The sequence below is a fragment of the Dipodomys merriami genome, unplaced genomic scaffold (assembly GCF_024711535.1).
Source record: "Dipodomys merriami isolate MVZ:Mamm:240054 unplaced genomic scaffold, mDipMer1.0.p SCAF_2, whole genome shotgun sequence".
Taxonomy (NCBI): domain Eukaryota; kingdom Metazoa; phylum Chordata; class Mammalia; order Rodentia; family Heteromyidae; genus Dipodomys; species Dipodomys merriami.
In genome coordinates, this window is record NW_027203381.1 from 89,145,644 (window position 1) to 89,165,896 (window position 20,253).

Genomic DNA, 20,253 nt, shown 5'->3' on the forward strand with positions numbered 1-20,253 from the left:
AGCTACTTACATAGGAAGTTGAGATCTAAAGAGGGAGGTTTGAAGCCAGCACAGAAGAAAAATCTGAAAGACTCTTATCTCCAATTAACCAGCAAAAGGCAGGAGGGACACTGTGGTAATTGGTAGGAAACAAGCCTTGAGCCAAAAGATAGGCAAGAATGAGTTCAAGCCTCAGTACTATTGAGGTAAGAAAAAAAATTTTAAGGGAAAAAAGACAATCTAAACTGTGTCACAGAGTATTAGGACAAATTATTAGTTTTATAAAAATGAGGAGGGAGTAACAAGCAAACCAACTGTGGTATCCTATCTTCTAGTCTTAGGGCTAAACCACTATATTAGACAGAGATTCCTAGGAGGCATAGAGAGGGAAAAATTCTAATTACATATGATATTGAAGAAGTGATTATAAGCATTGGTCTGTTCCTTAAAAGAGCTATGTTGATAAAAAAAAAACCAGAGAGAAATATATATATATATGTGTGTGTGCATGTATAAGTGTACACATGCATACATGTACACATGCATACATGTGTGTATACATAACAAATCCATAATGTGCATATATACACATCCACACATCCACACACACATATGTAAACACAAAAAAAAAATCACACTATTTGTGAAAAAAAACCTGGATATTCAGGCTTCAAATTTTAGTTGGTTAGTCTTTCTTCAACTAAATACTTTTTGTAGTACTTAGAATATGTGAAAATCAGAATTCTCTAGAATAGGCTGCTACACATACTATGCTATGTAGTTTATTCCTTTTACTCTTTCCATTCTTTTTCATTGGCTTGATCAAATCAGAAAGTAAATTTTCCAAGTCATTCCTCTGCATAAAATGTTTTTAGTTGTATACCAAATAAAAAGAGATTACAAGGAACAATTTATCACTCATTTGAAGGTGGAAGCATCTTAAAAGATGTTCTATTTAAGTAAGTTAGGCAGTTAACAAACATTCGATAAGCAACTCTGAAATGCCAAGTACCTTGTAGCCCTCGCCAAGAAGCATTCTAGGGTCCAGAGGGAGGCAGAGGAGTAAACAAACCATATCAAAAGGTAGTAAGTGTTAGGTCAGAACTAAAAAGGATATATAGTGAACAGAAAAGATGCATCTGTCTGGAGGGGGAGGGGCTGAAACCCTCAAGAATGAAGAATGGCCCATTTGAGATGCAACTTCCTCTCCAGCAAATGGTAACGAGAAGGAATATATTGTATTTTATGTGAAACTGAGCAATTCTACACAATAGGACCTAAGAATCTTGACCATCAATGTTATAGGATGCAATTTCATGATTATCAGTAAGACAGACAGAGTTAATGAAACTCTATAGGAAACTACAGGAAGAAGTTTTTTGTTTTTTTTTTTTTAAAGTTCTCATACTTTCAGAAGCAAAAACATGTCTGTATCTTTAAGCACTGCCATGTAACTGGCTTCTTATTCAATTTAGGTCACTAAAATCAGTTTAGTAATTATTTGTATTCTACTTTTCCTTGGTACCACACACAAAATCTTTCCTACAAAATCAATTACCTTGGCTTTGTTTTCAGTGTCTAAAATGCTGTATCTTATCTTTCCACTAGAAACAAATAGTCCGCAAGCCTCAAGTATTTATATTCCTTGTCATTTACTCATCTGAAAATCAACGTTTTTCAGTGAACTTTTGCTAATGGGCTCTGCTCTGTCCTCTGTGTGAGCATACCACTTCATTACCATAGACAGGATTTGAGTTCTGCCATAAGATTTCTTAATAGGACAAACAGATCTCCATTGAAAGAATGATCCAGTCATAGAATTGGAAGGGGCTTTGAAACCACTTACATAATCACTTAAGTGATGATGGACAAATTACCTAACACTTGATCTAACTCTGTTTTAAGTGAGAGTAGATAGTGCTTTATTTACTATTAATATAATAGAATCTTTGTAAGAGTCTGACTCTTGCAATTGAAAAATAGATGATAGTGGAAAAACGGGAGTTTTCTTAAGTAGAAAAGCCATTTATTTACCTTTGCTAAAGTATAGTAACTACAACTAATTTTTATTGAGGGCTTATTATGCTCTGTTTTACTACTAGCTGATATGTAATCTTGAAACAATTATAATTCCTAAATCACAGGGGGCTGGATTATTATGTGAGATACTGGCCCAATGGCTGCCTAACATGAATCTAGTTTTCAGCCTCACAGGCAGCATAGATTACTAGAGATGATCTGACTGGATTGTTTGGTTAGTTAGCTGAGCTTGAAGCCTAATTCTGGTACTTGTTGCCTATGTGATGTTGGGCATGTGTTTCATCTTTATGATTCTTAATTTCTTCATCTATAAAACATGAAGAACAATGGAGGGGGTAACAATGTACAAGAGGAAGTATACTCATTACCTCACTCATGTAACTGTAACCCTCTGTATAGTATCTTTACAATAAAAAAAAAGAAATATAAAAAAAAAACCATGAAGAATCACCATGTACTTGATAGTTACTGAATGACTAAGTGGGATGAACTCTCCCTCATAGAGATCTTCCACAAGAAACAATGGACCCAGGCCCTACAATAATATTAATCATGTCATAAAAGAAAAGGCTGGTTAGATAGCTGTTTTATTTAAGTGCAAATAGTTAAGAGCTCACGCCAAGGTAAAATGGCCACTTATAGAGATCATCTTCCCTCTTTTCTGGGTATGGAGCAGACAAAAAGGATTTAGCCATAGCTACATCAAATGGCTATTTCAAAACCTCATTCCTCAGTGCTCTCACTTGTTTCTTAGTCCATGGTTGATTTTTAAGATACAGCTAGAAGTTGGGCAGAAAGGAGAGGCACACACACACAAAAAGGCTGATTATAATTTGACACAAAGGGGATATGAAATATAAAAAGGTCATTTTTTACTTCAAATACTGTTTGTATAAATATCACTGATGTTTAATGTAGGAAATTCTATATTACTTTAAGATATTATCATCAAAATAGTTATTTGGCTGGGCACCAGTGGCTTATGCCTGTAATACTAGCTACTCAGGAGGTTGAGAACTGAGGATCATGTTTTGAAGCCAGCCTGGGCAGGAAAATCCAGGAGACTTTCATATATAATTAACCAACAAAAAAGCAGGAAGTAGAACCATGACTACTAAAGTGACAGATCAATAGTCTTGAACAAAATACTTCAGGGGCAGCACCCAACCCCTTAGTGGGTCCAGGACTGGAACATATAGACACACAAAAAATTATTAAATCCAAAAAAAATCTTCTGGTACTTGAAAGGGAAAAGTAGCAGCCTTTGGAAAATTTATCTCCAGAGACTATTCAGTTCAGCAATAAAAAAACAAATAAATGGCCAGGAGTCAATGGGTCACACCTGTAATACTAGCTGCTCAGGAGGCTGATATGTGAGGCTCACAGTTCAAAACTAGCTCTGGCAGAGTCTATGAGACCCTTATCTCCAATAAACTCCCCAAGAGCCAGAAGTGGAGCAGTTGCTCAAGTGGTAGCGTGATATCTCTGAGCAAAAGAAGCTCAGGGACAGAACCCAAGCACTGAGTTCAAGCCCTTGGACCTGCACCTAAACAAACAAAAAACCAAACAACCAAAACAAAAACAAATAAAGAAATGAATTTGATTCTTTCCAAAGGTACCTGCAATTTCCTGGACAGTTTAGGGGTATACTTCTATAACTTTTTCTTTCCCACTATACATCAGGAAAACTATACAAACAATGAAATTATCTTTAACCATGTCAAAGTAAATCTATAAGAAAATCTTTCTGTATTTCTATAAGTATTCATAAGCCATTTAGTTGTAAATTTAAGTATTTCTTTTTTTCCCTTTTCACTCTCAACCGGTAAACTAAAAGTATCTGGGGAAATTTGAGACAGGAAGAAGAAACCTATCTATATTCTTTCCATAGCATGCACGCTAGCTCTCTCTCTCTCTCTCTCTCTCTCTCTCTCTCTCTCTCTCTCTCTCTCTCTCTCTCTCTCTCTGCTCTTCTGCATATGTTTAAAAGCTTTCTATCTTTAAGGACTAGTACCAGAAATTTAACCAACTGAGAATATAAGTGATTCATTCCACACAATTTCTCTTCTACAATGACTAAGCAACATGAACAAACCCACAAGGATTTTGAATTCTTTATACTGCTTCTTAAGAGTTGGAAATTTCTAGGCTTGGCATTGTAGAAAATTCTGTTTTGACTTGAACAGAAAAAATGACTGCTGAAGAACAGCTGAGGAAAATATTTGAATTCTACAGTGTACTGCTATAATTTGCTCATTGTGAAAATACTTTAGACATCTAGCTAAAGCCAAAATAACCCCAGTGAAATTGTCCCAGTTTAATGTAGGACATAAATTTTGTAATTAGAGACAACAGGATCTTAAATAGGAATTGACATTAATTTCTTTTATTTAATAAGTGAAGAAATTACTGGAGGCTGTGGTCTATGTATCACTAGTGATTTTACACTAGTGGTGTATCCTGGTGATGTCTGTGCTCAATCTATTAACTTTGTTTTTCTTACATTCTTTTATTAGTGTACTTCAGTTGTGCAAGGGGGCTTTTATTTTTGTATTTTTAAATTTTATTGTAAAGGTCATGTACAGAGGGGTTACAGTTAAATGATTCAGGTAACGAGTACAAATGTTTTGAACAGTGGTATTTCTCCCTCTTTCTCTCCCAGCTTTTCCCCTCCTGACTTCCCGTCCTGCAAAGTTGTACAGTTCATTTCCTACATGGTACCTCATGGATTTTACTGCTAAACTGATTCACGCTTTGTCTCACTGCTTCTGTGCTTCCCCCTCCCTCCCCAAATCAGATAAACTTATATACAAGACAAAGAGAACAGAAATTTAAAAAAAACAGCAAAAGAAGGAAATAAACCAAAGAAGCAAGGAAAAACAGAAAAAAGAACTGACAACAGTATAATAAAAAAACCTCTTACTTCCATTTCTTGGAGTTAAATTTGATAAGCATCATTTAATCTTATACACACCGCTATTGAGCCTTTGCAATCCTTTCTTAAGAATACCTTCCTTTGTTCTCATTGTGTGAATGTCTATATTGCTGTTTAATTAATCATGTCCAGGTGTAATTATTTGTCTTCTACTCTCCACTGGGTTCAGTTGTAGATTTATAGGCATATTAAAAATTATTTATAGGCATTTATTAAAAATGAGGGAAACCATGCAGCCTATGTTTCTTTGGCTCTGGCTTACTTCACTTAGCATAATTTTTCCAAAGTCTTTCCATTTTCTTACAAATGGACAATGTCATTCTTTCTGATGGAAGCATACAATTCCATTGTGTATATACCACATTTTTTGGATCCATTTGTCCGCTGAGGGGCATCTGGGTTGATTTCATATCTTGGCCATGGTAAACAATGCTGCAAGCAACATGGTCATGCTGGTGGCTTTAGTGTAGCCTGGTTTGTGGTGAAATGGATAGATGCTCAGGAGTGGAATTTCTGGGTAACAGGAGAGCCCTATGTTCAGTCTTCTGAGGAACCTCCATATTGCTTTCCAAAGTGGTTGAACAAGTTTACATTCCCACCAACAATGTAGTAGCATTCCCCTTTGGCCACATCTTGGCCAGCATCTGTTAGTGTTAATTTTTCTTGATAATGGCCATTCTAACTGGGGTGAGGGGGAATATCATTGTTGTTTTAATTTGCATTTTCTTTATGGCTATGGCAATCATTTCTTCATGTGTCTATTGGCCATTCTTATTTCTTCTTCAGAGAAGTCTTTAGTCCATTTATTAATTGGGTTATTGTTTCTTTGAGGATTTTGCTTGGGGGAGGTTTATTTTTTTTTAGCTCTGAATATATTTTAGATATGAGGGCACAAGGGTTTTTTTTTATAGTGATATTTACATTGTCTTTTATAATCTGTGTGTATCCCAACTGTGTATGTGTGATGGAGGTGAAGTGATCAGGCAGTGCTTACTTCATTGCTACTTTCTAGTCACCTAATTCTCCATCAATATGTTCTACAAGAGCAGAAAGGAAAATATGATATGTAGAGTTTACAGCTATTTGTGAACATACTAAGGATATATAAAGAGATTTGTGTGAGCTTGCTGTCATTCTGAGTGGGAAGATAAACAGTGGGAATGGTGGGGTGAGCAGGGAAGAATATTCAGATAGTATGGCTTCCTTCCTGTGGAAACAGCACATTTAAAAACTTGAAATAGCATTTTGTGTCTGAAAGGCGAGGAAAGTCTCCAGGGTAGACTACCGAAAACAAAAAGTAATATAGACAAGTGAAAAAATAAATCCCAGTGATAGAACATGTGACTCATAGTCCAGATACTTATTAACTTTGTGACCTTGGGGAAGTTACTTAAGTTTTCTGAGTTCTAGTTTGGCCAACTGTAAAAAATGAGTGTAGCCAGGAAGACATCCCAAAGTTTTTATAAGGATCAATGAGATGTTAAATAAAGCTTCTAACAACTAATAATAGGTCTTAATTTTCACCCTTGTCTATTTTTCATATACGTCATGGGGTACAGGGAAAACAGAGCAAATAGCGAGAGAAAATACAGATAAGGAAGTAAAAGTGAATAAAGACCTATCTGCAGCCAGCTTAATTGCAGGTGACTCCTTTAGCTCTGTAAACGTTATTGACTTTTGTTCTATAATCTAACGGCTCAAAGTCCTAACTCCTTAAAATGACCTCATCCTCAATCTCCCTAAGTGGATAGCAAAAGATAGAGATACACACTTAATAACAGAATTGAAGGTTATTCATATAACCTTCATATAAATATGAAAATATTTATAAATAATAAAATTCAATCCACAACTCATTCTGACATTATCCCCTCAACACTCACATCTCCTTCTTTGTTTCTCTCTTTTACACACACACACACACACACACACACACACACACACACACACACCCTTGATATTGGATATGGTAGCTCATGCTTAACAGTCCTATTGTGAGATCTTGATGATCATGGTTTAAGCCTCACCAGCCGGTAGAGTACCTGCTTAGCAAATGTGAGGCCCCAAGTTCAAATGGTACTGGAAAAAATAAACAAGAAGAAAGTCCTTGGTAATCAGTGTGACCTGTATATAAGGGAAAGAGAAACAATATCACAGAAAAGAATCATTTCTGCAGTCTCATTCTGATTTTCAGTGCTTAGAAGAATTAAAAAGTAAATAAATCCATACAAATATTTTTTGTGCAACTCTAATCACGTTTTAGGTGTTCCACTTTTTTGTTTAGGAAATTACAAAATAAGCAGCATGTGTTTCTGTGTACTTCTTAGAAAAACAGTAAGTACTTTGAAATACAGCCATGTTAGTGCTCTAGGAAGGAGCCCAAGGTTGCTGTGGAGTTGTTTTTCCTTCTGTTTACCAATCAAAGGCACTGAGACTGAAGTAGCCTATGTATGACCACAAAAGGTGGAACCCTAGACAACCCTGTATCACTGGCTTCCTCAAGAGAAGAACTAAACCATGCTGAACAACTGACCTTGTAGGTGAAGATCAAAAGATCTAGGCTTATGGCTGTGAACTGCTATAAGAAAGCTTATATTACAAAATGAACCAAGACCACAATCTCAAATTGTGTCTTTTCCTGGCTAGTCACTAATATTCCCAGCAACCATCTGTACATATATATATACAAAATATACCATTTTCTTGTTAGCTGCTAGGCAGAGGATATGAAAACAGCCATGACTGAGTCATGGTCCCCACATGTGTGTGGCACTTCTGGACTTGAGGACTTCTGTTGGCTCTGTGACAAGTTTAACATAAAAGATAGGGGCTTGAGAGCTTGATGGGAAGAGTGGTCCTTCTGAAAAGAAATATGGGGTTAAATTGGCTTCTCTTTCCTTATAAAGCCTTCCTCTGTCAAAAGGCTGCCTGCCTGCCCATGTCCCCTCCTCTCAGGAAAAACAGGGGCAGTTCCTAAATGCCAAAAGAATAATTGTCTGTGTTTTGCATGCTGAAATTGACTTGGCAAGCTGTCTACCTTGCAAAGAACACAAAGAACTTAGTTTAGTCTGTGTGTAAACGCTTCACAATCATTACTCCAAACATCCAAAGCAAGATGCAAGGGAGGGTAATGAGTCTTTGTTTCCCCCACTTAATTGTAAGCTTCAGCTTCTGACATTCATTTATTTACTTATAGCTCTAAGCAGCAGCCACCCTCCTTGGTCCACACAAATTCTCAGCAGCACTCTTGGCTGCCCCGAGTGCTTTCTAACAAAGGGGTATATGGAACTCCATAGGAGGGGAGAATTCACAAGCTCGATTTTCCCTCAGCCTTAGACACCACAGTGTCTGAGTTGGAGGCCCAGTCAACAAGGCTGGGAAAGAGACTATTTAAGCCATCTACCCTCACTGGAGAACACAAGCAGTCCTGTCTGCCTGTAGAATTGAATGGGACATTCAATTCAATCCTCCTTTCCTAGAGGAGGATATGAAAAGTATGCTTTGTCAGCATGAAAACTGAAATTCTTATGGTTTAGCTGGAGCAACCCTATCTATAGCAAGTGTTCACCTGCTGCATATGGTTCTTGTGATGCTTTGGATGTTCTTTCATGATTTTTTGACTTATACAGATTTCCTGCTTTGAAATAACCCATCCCTGCTGTCTAGAATGAGCTAAAAAAACAGAGAGCATTGAAAGAGCCTGAATTTAATCTACATTGTACCTTAACCACAGGTTTGTCCAAATCCATTCTTTTCTTTTCTTTAATGTTCTAATCTCATCACACAATAATGCAGGTCTTTCACAAACAGTGACCGGCAGCCTCAAGTTTACTGAAGTACTCAAAGCTGTAATATACTGGTTGAGGAAATGTCTGTTCTAACTTTACACAGGCCATAAATTTGAATGAGAAAGATTTCAGGCAATGTAGTAGGCTTGCAGATTGGTGAGCTCTGAAGTTAGTAAAAATTTCTGCTCAGCCTCTTAGCAGCTCGATGTGTTAGAGGAAGTCTGACTCTTTTACATGCATGTTATTCTAATTTATAAGGTATAAAAGAATCATAGTATTTTTCTCAGGAGATTGTTGTACCAAAAGAAAAAGGGCAGGTTGTACCAAAATAAAAAAAAAAACAATAACATAGTATTTGGTAAAATTCGTGTTAAAGAATTTTAGCCAGGTGTGGTATTGTATTCCTGTAATTCCCAGCACTCAGGAGGCTGAGGCAGAAGTAGTATAAATTCAAGGTCAACCTGAGCTACATAGTAAGATCCTGTTTCAAGCAACAAACAAAACAAAACAAACAAAAGGATTTAAAAAGTCTCAGCTTGTAGAGAGCCTAGGTGAGGACAACTATCTAAACCAGCCATCCTCTTCATCTTGTTTGGAATAGTTCTGTCTAGAGAGGAACAGAACATCATTCCATCACAAATTCCTTCAAATTGGCAGGGTTATAGTTCCCTATTATTGCTCTGATAAACATCAGGCACTAGTTCTTGGCCAAATCTCAAATTTTTCACTTCTCAAATAGGCACACAGTAACACACTTAAAATACTTGTTTAGCACACACTAAAAGAACTCACTTCATTTAATAAGGTAGGACTAAGTAATATCCTCTTCCTCATGATGCTAAAAGGAAGAAATGTATTATTTTCTTATCTCATTTGATGTTCCAAGAGGAAAGGCATGTCTGTTGAAACGAGATAAAATTATATCATCAGAATATCTCTACCATTATGAGCTATGAGTTCCTGTCATATGCTAGGTAGTAAGCACAACATTTTACACATAAAATATCTAATCTTTGTGGTATTGCTATAAAACACTGAACCCAGAAGAAATTTAGTAATCTGCCCTTAAATAGACAGTATGCATTGAGGAAGATAGGACTGTAACTCAGCCAGACTGGATCCCCAACCTGTTCTCTCCTTTATCAAGAGGCTTTTTATTGCTTTTCTTACATTTGGAAAAATCCAGAGAGGAGACAGAAGCTCCAGGACACCAAAGACTTGATATATAATTAGATAAAATATTAAAAAATAGGCTGAAAATTATTCTTAAAAAAGGTCATGGCTGACACCTTCTGGAGATGGCTTTAAAACTCCTCCATGAAGCATAAACAAAAGCTAATTTAAACTATCTTAAAGGTGATGCTCCTTTGACCAAATATAGTATTAGTGAAATAACCTTGATTCACAAGATTTGATTCCAAGGAATATTTCCCTCTGGTCAGAAATTAAATTCACCCCTTACAGACCCAGACTGTGCTATGGCTTAGGGATATTTCAAACGAGACAACTCTGAAAGTGAAATTCCACAACTGTGTTCTAAGCAGTGGCAATGTTGTTAAAATGAATTCAGAGCAGTTCTATGCTACTTGAAATAATTTTCTTTTAGCCCCTGGGACACAGTTCACTCATTTCTTTGTTTCTCCCTAACACTGGGGGCTTTCTGCCTATTGTAGCCCTGTTTTCTATTTTAAGACTGCTTAAAATATGTATGTACATAATGCTCTAGCTGTTTTCTCCTTTTAAAAATTAAAAATATTTTCAACAGCCCTGAATATTTTGCTATTGTCATTTCATATCTCTCCAATGTTAATAATTTTGGAGAGTATTTAAACATAAGTTCCAGGATAGTATGTTATTCACTTCATATGTTTTCTAAAGAGAAGAAAAGGGCACAGAAACATAATGCTACTAACACATCTAATTTCCTCAGTCTTTTCTCATACACCAGTGATAAGACCAGCAGCTACCAAGGTGACCTTTTTTAAATGACTTTTAAAGTTTTATCTCACTTACTATTCTTCTCTAGAAAGAAGGCCTTATAAATATAAAAACAATTTAACAAATCAGTATAATTTTTTCAAAATTATTAGTCTTTGAAAACTTGTTTTTACAGGCTAATAGGCAACAGAATATGTGCACAGAAAATCTGTTTTCTTTGTCTTCAGTTTTATAAATAACTCCTGGATGGGCACCCTTATCAGCTTTTTTTTCTATCTTAATCTTTTCTCACCGAACACTTCTTTTGTTCTAGCTATAGGAAGGATTTGACAGTTCCTCTATATTGTTTCTCTTCTACCTATGTTCTGAAAATGTTCATCTTCCAAGAACCTGCTTACTTCTGTAGTACTCTCACCGATCATTCCTTTTCAAATATATACCCAAAACATTTTGTTCACTGGAAATTACTGATAGTATTTCTTGGTATTTTATATTTAGACGAAAACCTGTATTTTTATCATACTAAGCTGTGTGTTTCTCAAAAGTTTAGTTTTTTTCTCCATTTGTAAGAGATGGAAAATATAAATTCAAAGATTTGAATAATAACAAAAAAGATATAAGGAATGCAAAAGTGCCAATCATATCTGGCACCTAGCAAATGCTTTATAAAAGAGAATATATAAATGTCTGAGACTAGACTTACATGCCTAGGAGGTAAAAGGTTGCTCAGCATTCTGCCTGAGATGCTAGGTGAAGAACAAATCCTTCAGAAGTCTAAGGCCACTAACTAAAGGGCTTTACAGGTTGTGACATTTTCTCTGCAATATATAACCTCTCTATCCTTCGATAAGAGAGGACAAAGGTAAGATATCATGTTGTTGTCCTGTTAGAATCTCTCAGGAAACCTTCATTAAATCTCATAACCTCTTCTAAATCAATTCATCTCTAAGCTCCTTTTTGGCTAGGTAGTCCTACTCAAACCTACTGAGTATTGTACCTACAGGTACTAGGGTATCAAAAAGGTGAGGGAGATGGTTGAGAAAGACATCCAAAGTTTTAGGACTCCTATCTTTCTAGATCTAGAAGAAATATGAACAAGGAATATTGCAGTGGAAACTACATAGCTGTGGCCAAAAGACCTAAATGCTGTGCTGGCGCGGACTGTTACAGGGGTCCAGCAGTCAGTTAACACTGGGCACTTGTTACAGAACAAGTTGATAGACAAAGCTGGCCTCAGTGAACAAAAATGCTAAGAGAATTGGAAAGTTAAATGACTGGGTCAGTATTACCATATTTTAAAGAAAATCCATTGGAAGAAGAAATATGCTGTAAAATGATGTTGTTTAAAAACTGTTGAAAATACACATGCTTTTCAAGAGCTCAGATCTAGATCTGGGATGTTGGCACTTAAAAGTGCATTTAAAGCAAGCTTGGACTGTATGAAAATAATTTTTTCTTTCTGTACTATTCCACCAAGATCTGGAAAACATTCTTAGCTCTTTTTCTACCTTAAATGAGAAAAGAATCTTTAAAAGAGCCACTGATTTGTAATGGAAAACTCGGATAAATCAACTATTTATACTCTGAGATTTTTATATTTCTTTCTGTCCTTTCTTCATAACACACAGCTAAGAAAAGCCATGATGTAAGTTTGCCCTAATAGATCTCATCAGCAGGCTGTTTATTTTGTATCTAAAGCCCAGCAGCTTCTCTTACTATAGCAGCAAGTAGACAAGAATCAAAGAGAACTCTCCGCTTAAATAGAGAATGTCAATTAGCTTAGCATGAGCATGGAGGAAAAAAAGTCAGAATACTTAAGTTTCATCTCAAGTCCAATGTACATTTACTTTCCTAAAACTCAAATGCCTCATTGACAAAATGGGGTGAATAACTATCTACTGATGTTACCCAACAATGTACAAGTAAAAGAGATTATTACAAATGATCTTCTTGACAAGTTACATTGGAAGAGGTCTTCAGTAAATCTACTATCATATTTTGGGGTCTATATTTAAAATTCCAACTGAGATCTGACATCAGAAGAGCTAAGATTTTCCCCAAGTTTACACCCACACAATCTATTGCTTTACTTGTCCTTACTATTGGGAAATTGTGCCCAACTCTGCGTTTCTTGAAGACCCAGCACTAAGGGAGAATGAGTGAATTTAAAGGTGAATCAAAGTTTATGTTTGTGTGATAATGGGGGTGTGTGAAGCCTAGGTGATGTGAGGAAAGATGGAAGTATTTTTAGTATCTTCCCATTTGAAAATAGTCTTTTTTTCCCTCTTGCCAGTCCTAGGGCTTGAACTCAGGGCCTATGCTCTCTCCCTGAGCTTATTGTGGTCAAGGCTGGTGCTCTACCACTTGAGCCCCAGCACCACTTATGGATTTTTCTGAGTAGTTTATTGGAGATAAGAGTCTCACAAACTGGGGCTAGGAATGTGGCTTAATGGTAGATTGTTTGCCTAGCATGCATGAAGCATGGATTTGATTCCTCAGTATCACAAGAACCGAAAAAGCTGGAAGTGGAGCTGTGGTTCAGTGGTAGAGTGCTAGCCTTGAGCAAAAGAAGCTCAGGGAGCTTCAAGCCCCAGGACTGGCAGGAAAAAAAAAAAAAAGAGTCTCACAAACTTTTCTGCCAGGCCTGGTTTCAAACTGTGATTTCCAGATCTCAGCCTCCTGAGTAGCTAGAAAAAAAGTCTTTTCTATTACAGGACTACACTGGTGCAAACAATAATAGCTTAGCTTTATCTATCTTTGAGGCTGAACTAGGATGAATGAACTGGAGCTAGTAGGAGTTAGCAGGTCTCAAACAAGACACATTTTTCTGACTTTGTATGTTAGGTAAGCAGGTGATAAGAAGATACTGTGTCTGGTACCATGGGAAATGGATGAGACAAACGCTCCGCTGCCTTCTGCAGTCCACATTTGATTCTTTCCTTTTATGACTTTGACTTCCTCTTAGAACTCAGAATCCTTGGTAATATGGACCTGAAGTGCAACCTCCCCTCCATTTTCTATTTCTTTCTCTGAAGCCTTGTCCATGCCCTATAAGGAAAAAGGACAGTAGGGGAATGTTCCAGTGATTTTTTTTTTTAACTGAAAATGGAAGAAAAAGATAAAGAGTGCCAATTGCTAAATTAGGTTATCTGATTTTCAATTTGTGTTTCTAGCCATCAGTATAGGTTTACTGCAGTTGGCTGAGTTTAATGTCTTCAGATGTTGGTGACTAGGGAAATAAAAGAAAACAATTTTTTATTTTTAATTTGAGAGACCAAATAAAATCCCAACAGGATCTTTTTCCCTAATCTGGCCATGAAGCACAACCTGGCTGTTCTGTACTGAGCACAGTTAACATCTATTTATAGTACGTATTTTCATAGATGAATCACATTTACCATAAGTCAGATACTACTGAAGGACCTAACTGGTTCGGCTGAAAACCCCATAATCTTAATACATCTCTTTCCATTACCCTTTGAGGAAATTCAGTTTTAGTTTAATGGTCCAACATAGAGAGAATGGGAACTTCAAAGGGCACAGTAAAGCTACCAGACATGTTTCCTATACTCTGCAAAATATGGGATATTGAACACATTTAAACCTAAGACCTTAGGCCACTCTTAGGTTTGTCCCATGGCAGCAAGTATGTTCTAGTTAGCCCAGAATTACATAGCCTTCTTGTTATAAAAATTATGTCTAAAAATTCTCAATAAACTAAGTTTAAATGACATAATCAATTGTGGCATGCATAAAAATAAACCAAATTGTCAACTAAAAAAGGTGTGTAGTGGGTACTCCAATCATTTTATATTTATAATAATATATGGAGGTGAGGGGGAACCTAGTAACAGGTCAAGGTCCATGTTATCAAAATTCCCCAAATTCAGTGAAGTGAGATTTCTGGTTAGCCTTGGGGATTTAATGACACTTCTCCACCTAGCATGGAAGAGCATGTGTAGGTACATAAACACAAACACACATACATACATTGAACTTTTTGTAGGCATCAGTGTTGCCCTAAAACTTATATTTTCTTTGCATCCAATGTCTTCTGTGGGTTTCTACCCTTAATTTACTGTTATTAAGCCCTTTCCTACAGTTATTTTTGTTTTCCTTTTACTTCAAGTTAAAATTCTTGAAGTTTATATAAGACAATACACATGGAACACTTAAAATAGTTCTTGGCATATAGTAGTTATTTCAGTAGATTTCTCACTACCTTTTTTCTACACTTTCAGCCAGTAATTCCCAGATGAGTCATCTTTACCATGAGGCAACTCTTACTTAGAGCCAACCTGCTCTGCTGAAGAAGGTCTGCATGATTCAGTAACTCAATAAAGCCTTTCTGTGATTCAATGATACTGAATATAGAGACACACACATGAATGATAAAGGTCTGTGCTCAAAGTGCACAATATTATCTATCAGCAGGAACCACTATCTCCAGTTCACATTTGAAGGTTCAGAGAGGGTGGGAGGCCACAGAACTAATACTTTGAAGCTGGATTTAAGCCCAATTTTATATGATTTCACAATTTCATACTCTCTACTAATACATGCCTCCTGTCATTCCATAATGTCAGCACAGTGATCAATAAAGCACAAGTAATGGATGAAAGAAGCCATCTACTGAATAGATAATTATTCCAAAGCCAGAGGTGTGTGCATTTATATTAAGGAGACTTTTGTATAATTCTAAGTACCCAGAATTCAACAAATGTTACAGTAGCCTGGACATATACATTAATGTCAAAACAGGATTTTCCTTTACTATGTAGGCATTTCTTTTCTTTTTTCTTTTTTACTTTGGTGCCAGTCCTGGGACTTGAACTCACGGCCTGGGTATTGTCTCTGAGCCTAAGGCTGGAGCTCTACCACTCTAGCCACAACTCCCCATCTGCTTTTTAGGTGGTTAACTGGAGATGAAAGTTGCATAAACTTTCCTGCCCAAGCTTGCTTCAAACCACAATCCTCAGATTTCAGCCTCCTGAGTAGCTAGTCTTAGAAACATGACCCACCAGCTCCAAGATTTATGTAACCTCCTAAGATCTAAGTAGGTACAACATGGTCATTTAGTGGACTCTAGAAACAGACTACTCAAGTTAGCATCTGATTTTGCAGCTTTTTAGCAGGGTGATCTTCAGCAACTTATTTAACAATTACAAGCCTCAGCTCCTCTTCTGCAAAATTTGTGGTTGTGAAAGAATAAAAACAGTTTCATGAGAATTAATGAGTTAATCAAAGGAAAGCATTTAGATTGGATATATGTATATTTAGTACTGAATAAATATTAATGCACATTAATATGGTTATTTTCTTTTTTCTTTTTTGTTGGTCATGGGACTTGAACTCTGGGCCTGGGTGCTGTCCCTGTATTCTTCAGCTCAAGGCTAGTACTCTACCACTTGAGCCACAGTGTCACTTCCGGGTTTTTTAGTGGTTTATTGGAGATAAGAGTCTCATGGATTTTCCTGCCAGGGCTGGCTTTGAACAGGGCTCTCCTCAGCTCTCAGCCTCCTGACTAGCTAGGATTACAGGCCTGAGCCACTGGCGCCGGCTGGTTATTTTCTTTAAATTGGAGCTACCTCAATGATCAAGACCAAATCTGATTAAGGTTTTTTTTTCCCCAAGTTATTTCATATAAGCACATTATTCTCCTGTTATATCTCTTTACAATTCAAACATGAAAATTAATAGGTTCATAAAGACTAAAATTGTATTTAATTAACACCCAATTGTATAATATAAACCATTTTAATATATGAAATTAAGGAAGAATGGCTTTAAAATAATTTTATGGTCAGGCATTGGCTAATGGTATGTGTGTATGTTGGAAAAACAGGGAGAGTAGAATAGGCCTCTATTTACAATTGGTCATTTTCTATAACCAAACTAAATAAATAAATTCTCTTCAGTCCTACTCTTGCATGGATCTGCCATATTTTCAACCAGCTAAGCCCAAGAAAAACTGATCAAGGCCATTACTCATGAAAACAGCAGAATTTACTTCTAATTGCATGAATTACATTGCATGATATTTGTAACCATAGATACAAAACAATATAGACTCACTAAATTCTAAAGCAGGAAGTACTATGACCTCAGGCTCTCATCCAGCTGTCGAGGATCCATTAAAAACTAGGGAAGAGGTCAAAAGAAGGAACCTCTGTCCTTTGTTTCACACCACATAACCTCATATGGCTAAACTGGCCCTAAACTTGCATTTTGTATGCAACAACTCAGAGCCTAATTAAAGGCAGATGTGGAATCAGAAGTCAAGTTTTTTTTTAAATCTATACTTTCAATGGCTACCATGATTCATATTAGTACTCTGATGGTAATATGGTCACAGATAACAATGTATCATGCTTCATTAAATTGACAATTAAGCTGGCCATTCTTCATGAAAACTATTGTATCATTGGCTACACTTAGTAAAAACAGTAAGGCACTATTACTTGGTATTTTTATATACATAAAGGCAACTCTTTCATTTTCTAACCCCCCCCCTTTTTGTGCAAGGGGTGGTTTAATCTAAATTTTTTAAACTATTATTGCTATGACACCATTTTTCTTTACCCCAGTGTGCACTCCAGGGCCAACCACAGATGCATTAAAAACCTGCCAAGAGAAACAATGAAGTCACTGATAATACAATGCATGAGAGTATCATGAAATTCATGTCTTTGTTTTTTTCCTTTCGATACTTAATTACTTCTCATTACTGATCATTTTGTGGTTGTTGGCAGAGGAGGGAGGAAACTCCACCACTATAAACACATACAGACACACAGACTCAGCAGATTAAGAGTCTGCACATGATGGGTCTAGTCCTGAATCCAATATAAGCACTGCTTCAATGCAAGAATGTTGCTACTACACCAGAAAGAGAAAGGAAAACTGGTGGTCAGAAAAGCTCTAATCACTTTAAAAAGAATAACAAATACAGTATAATAAAAATGTCAGGTCATTTCATTTCTTTTCTTTTCTTTTTAAATCACATACAACTATCATCAATAGCAAATGACCTATGTTATCTTGGCAGATTTCACCTAACCCACTTGAAGAGTGAAGGGAGAAACTCTAGGGTGTAGACAGAGTTCCATTCAGCCTTCTGTTGAAGATCAGGGCTGCCATAAGCTCAAAAGGTACTACTTGTGAGCTAGGTACTGGTGGCTCATGCCTGTAACCCTAGCTTCTCTGGAGGCTGAGATTTAAGGATCACAGTTCAAAGCCAGCCTGGGCAGGAAAATCTGTCTAACTCAATTTTAATGATTGCCTTGTGCAGTGGCAGGTGCCTGCCATCCCGGTGACAAAGGGAAGTATAAAGATGGCAGTCCAGACCAGCTCAGACATAGAGAGATCCTATCTCGAAAATAACCAACATGAAAAGATTCTAGCAAGTGCTTCAAGTGGTAGAGTGCTTGCCTCACATACACAAAGCACTAAATTCAAATACTAGTATCACCCCCGCCCTCCAACTATAAAACAAAAATAATATACTACTGACATGGAGAACTCTTATACACTACTCTATTTAAGGGAGCATGATCAACTCTTGTGTTCTACAACATACTCCCACACATATATACATAAAGAAAGACAAATTGTAAGAATGTTTACATAAGTATTTTCCCAAATAATGTAAAAAGGTATATATAGAAAGATCTATCAACTCAGGTAAGCAAATATTGCGTTTTTCATCTAATGTAATTCTATGTAGCAATCAAAATATATAAACTACAGCAAAATAGAACAAGGAATAACTTCAAAAATACAATACGGGATTGAAAAAAAAAAACCAAAAACCTACCACCAACAAGCACAGTAGCTCATGACTGTAATCCTGCTACTCCAGAGGCAGAGATTAGAAATACATTTCCAAGCCGGGTGCTGGTGGCTTATGCCTGCAATCCTAGCTACTCAGGGGGCTGAGATCTGAGGATCACGATACAAAGCCAGCCCAAGCAAGAAAGTCTGTGAAACTCTTATCTCCAATAAATCACCAGGAAACCAGAAGTGGCGCTATGGCTCAAGTGGTAGAGTGCTTGCCTTGAGCTGAAGAACTCAGGGACAGTGCCCAGGCCCAGAGTTTAAGAGATACACACACACACACACACACACACACACACACACACACACACACACACACACACACACACACACACACACACACACACACACACACACACACACACACACACACACACACACACACACACACACACACACACACACACACACACACACGGTGGGAGAGTGATTCAAGTATTTATTTATGAAGTACTGTAAATTCTTGTTTTCTAATATACAGTAAATTAGTAAAATGTTACAAATTTATATGGTAGCATGTAACAGCATCTCATCATGATTTCTATACATATTATTATGACATATTATAATATTAAGAAATATCATTATGAATTAAAAATAAAGCATCACTAGGCACCAGAGGCTCATGCCTGTAATCCTAGCTACTCTGGATCTGAGGGATCCCAACTCAAAGCCAGCCCAGGCTGAAAAGTCCCCATAAGACTCTTATCTCCAATTTTTTTTGTTTCCATACTTTGGAGCTCATTTAGATTAACATCATCTTATATGGTCATATGCACATAGCTATTGAGCTATTGTGATCCTCTGCTAGACTATCCTAGACATATACTAATTATTACAAATGAAGGAAACCATGGAGCCTATGTTACTTTGGGTCTGGCTTACTTCACTTAATATGATTTTTTCCAAGTCTCTCATTAACCACCAAACAAACAAAAACCAAAAAAACAACCAACACCAAAAACGGAAGTGGTAGAGCTCTAGCTCTGAGCAAAAGAACTTGAGGGCAGTGCCCAGGCCTGAGAGGTTCAAGCCCCACAACTGACCAAAAAAGAAAGAAAGAAAGAAAGAAAGAAAGAAAGAAAGAAAGAAAGAAAGAAAGAAAGAAAGAAAGAAAGAAAGAAAGAAAGAAAGAAAGAAAGAAAGAAAGAAAGAAAAAGTAAAGCACCAATAATGATTAGAAAATTCCTTGATTTGCAGAGAGATAAGTACAATTTATCTGTCTATATATTATTGGAGTGCAGTGTAAGTTCAATTTCTACTTTCTCTTCTATCCCAAAACTTCAAAGATAAAGGAATTTTTCTTGCTAGTATGAATTAATGTTGATAATTACCCAATCACCTATGGAGCTGAAGTCAGCCTCAGATATTGATGGTTAATGATTACCCAAGTATTTGCTTTAGAGATAGGGGTCCTAAATGCAAGTCTGTGATTCCAGAGAGAGCTGGAATTTTAGCAGAATGTCAAGGAATAGATCCAAAGACTAAATCTTATTTCCTTAATATTGGACTTTGTATTAATAACAAAGTAGCTCCAGGTATTATGTAGCAGTTAATTCTAACAGACTTAAAGTAACAAGGCAAAAGAAAGAAAGAAAATAAAACAAAACAAAAAAAACAACAAAAAACCTGACAACACACATACACACACACCAACAAAAAATAAAATTCAGAAATGTGAATCTGAAAAAAGTAGTAAGTTTATCATTTACAGTTATGTTAAATATGCCTCAATTT

At 36.5% G+C, this 20,253-nt stretch overlaps 2 protein-coding genes across 6 annotated transcripts in view; one reads left to right on the plus strand and one right to left on the minus strand.

Moving 5' to 3' along the window:
• The window catches only part of Cmss1 (cms1 ribosomal small subunit homolog), a 295,468-nt gene that overhangs the window by 176,289 nt on the left and 98,926 nt on the right, over positions 1-20,253 (minus strand). The window lies entirely within an intron of this gene.
• Filip1l (filamin A interacting protein 1 like) overlaps positions 1-20,253 on the plus strand; it is a 240,612-nt gene that overhangs the window by 121,963 nt on the left and 98,396 nt on the right. The gene's annotated exons all lie outside the window — the stretch shown is intronic.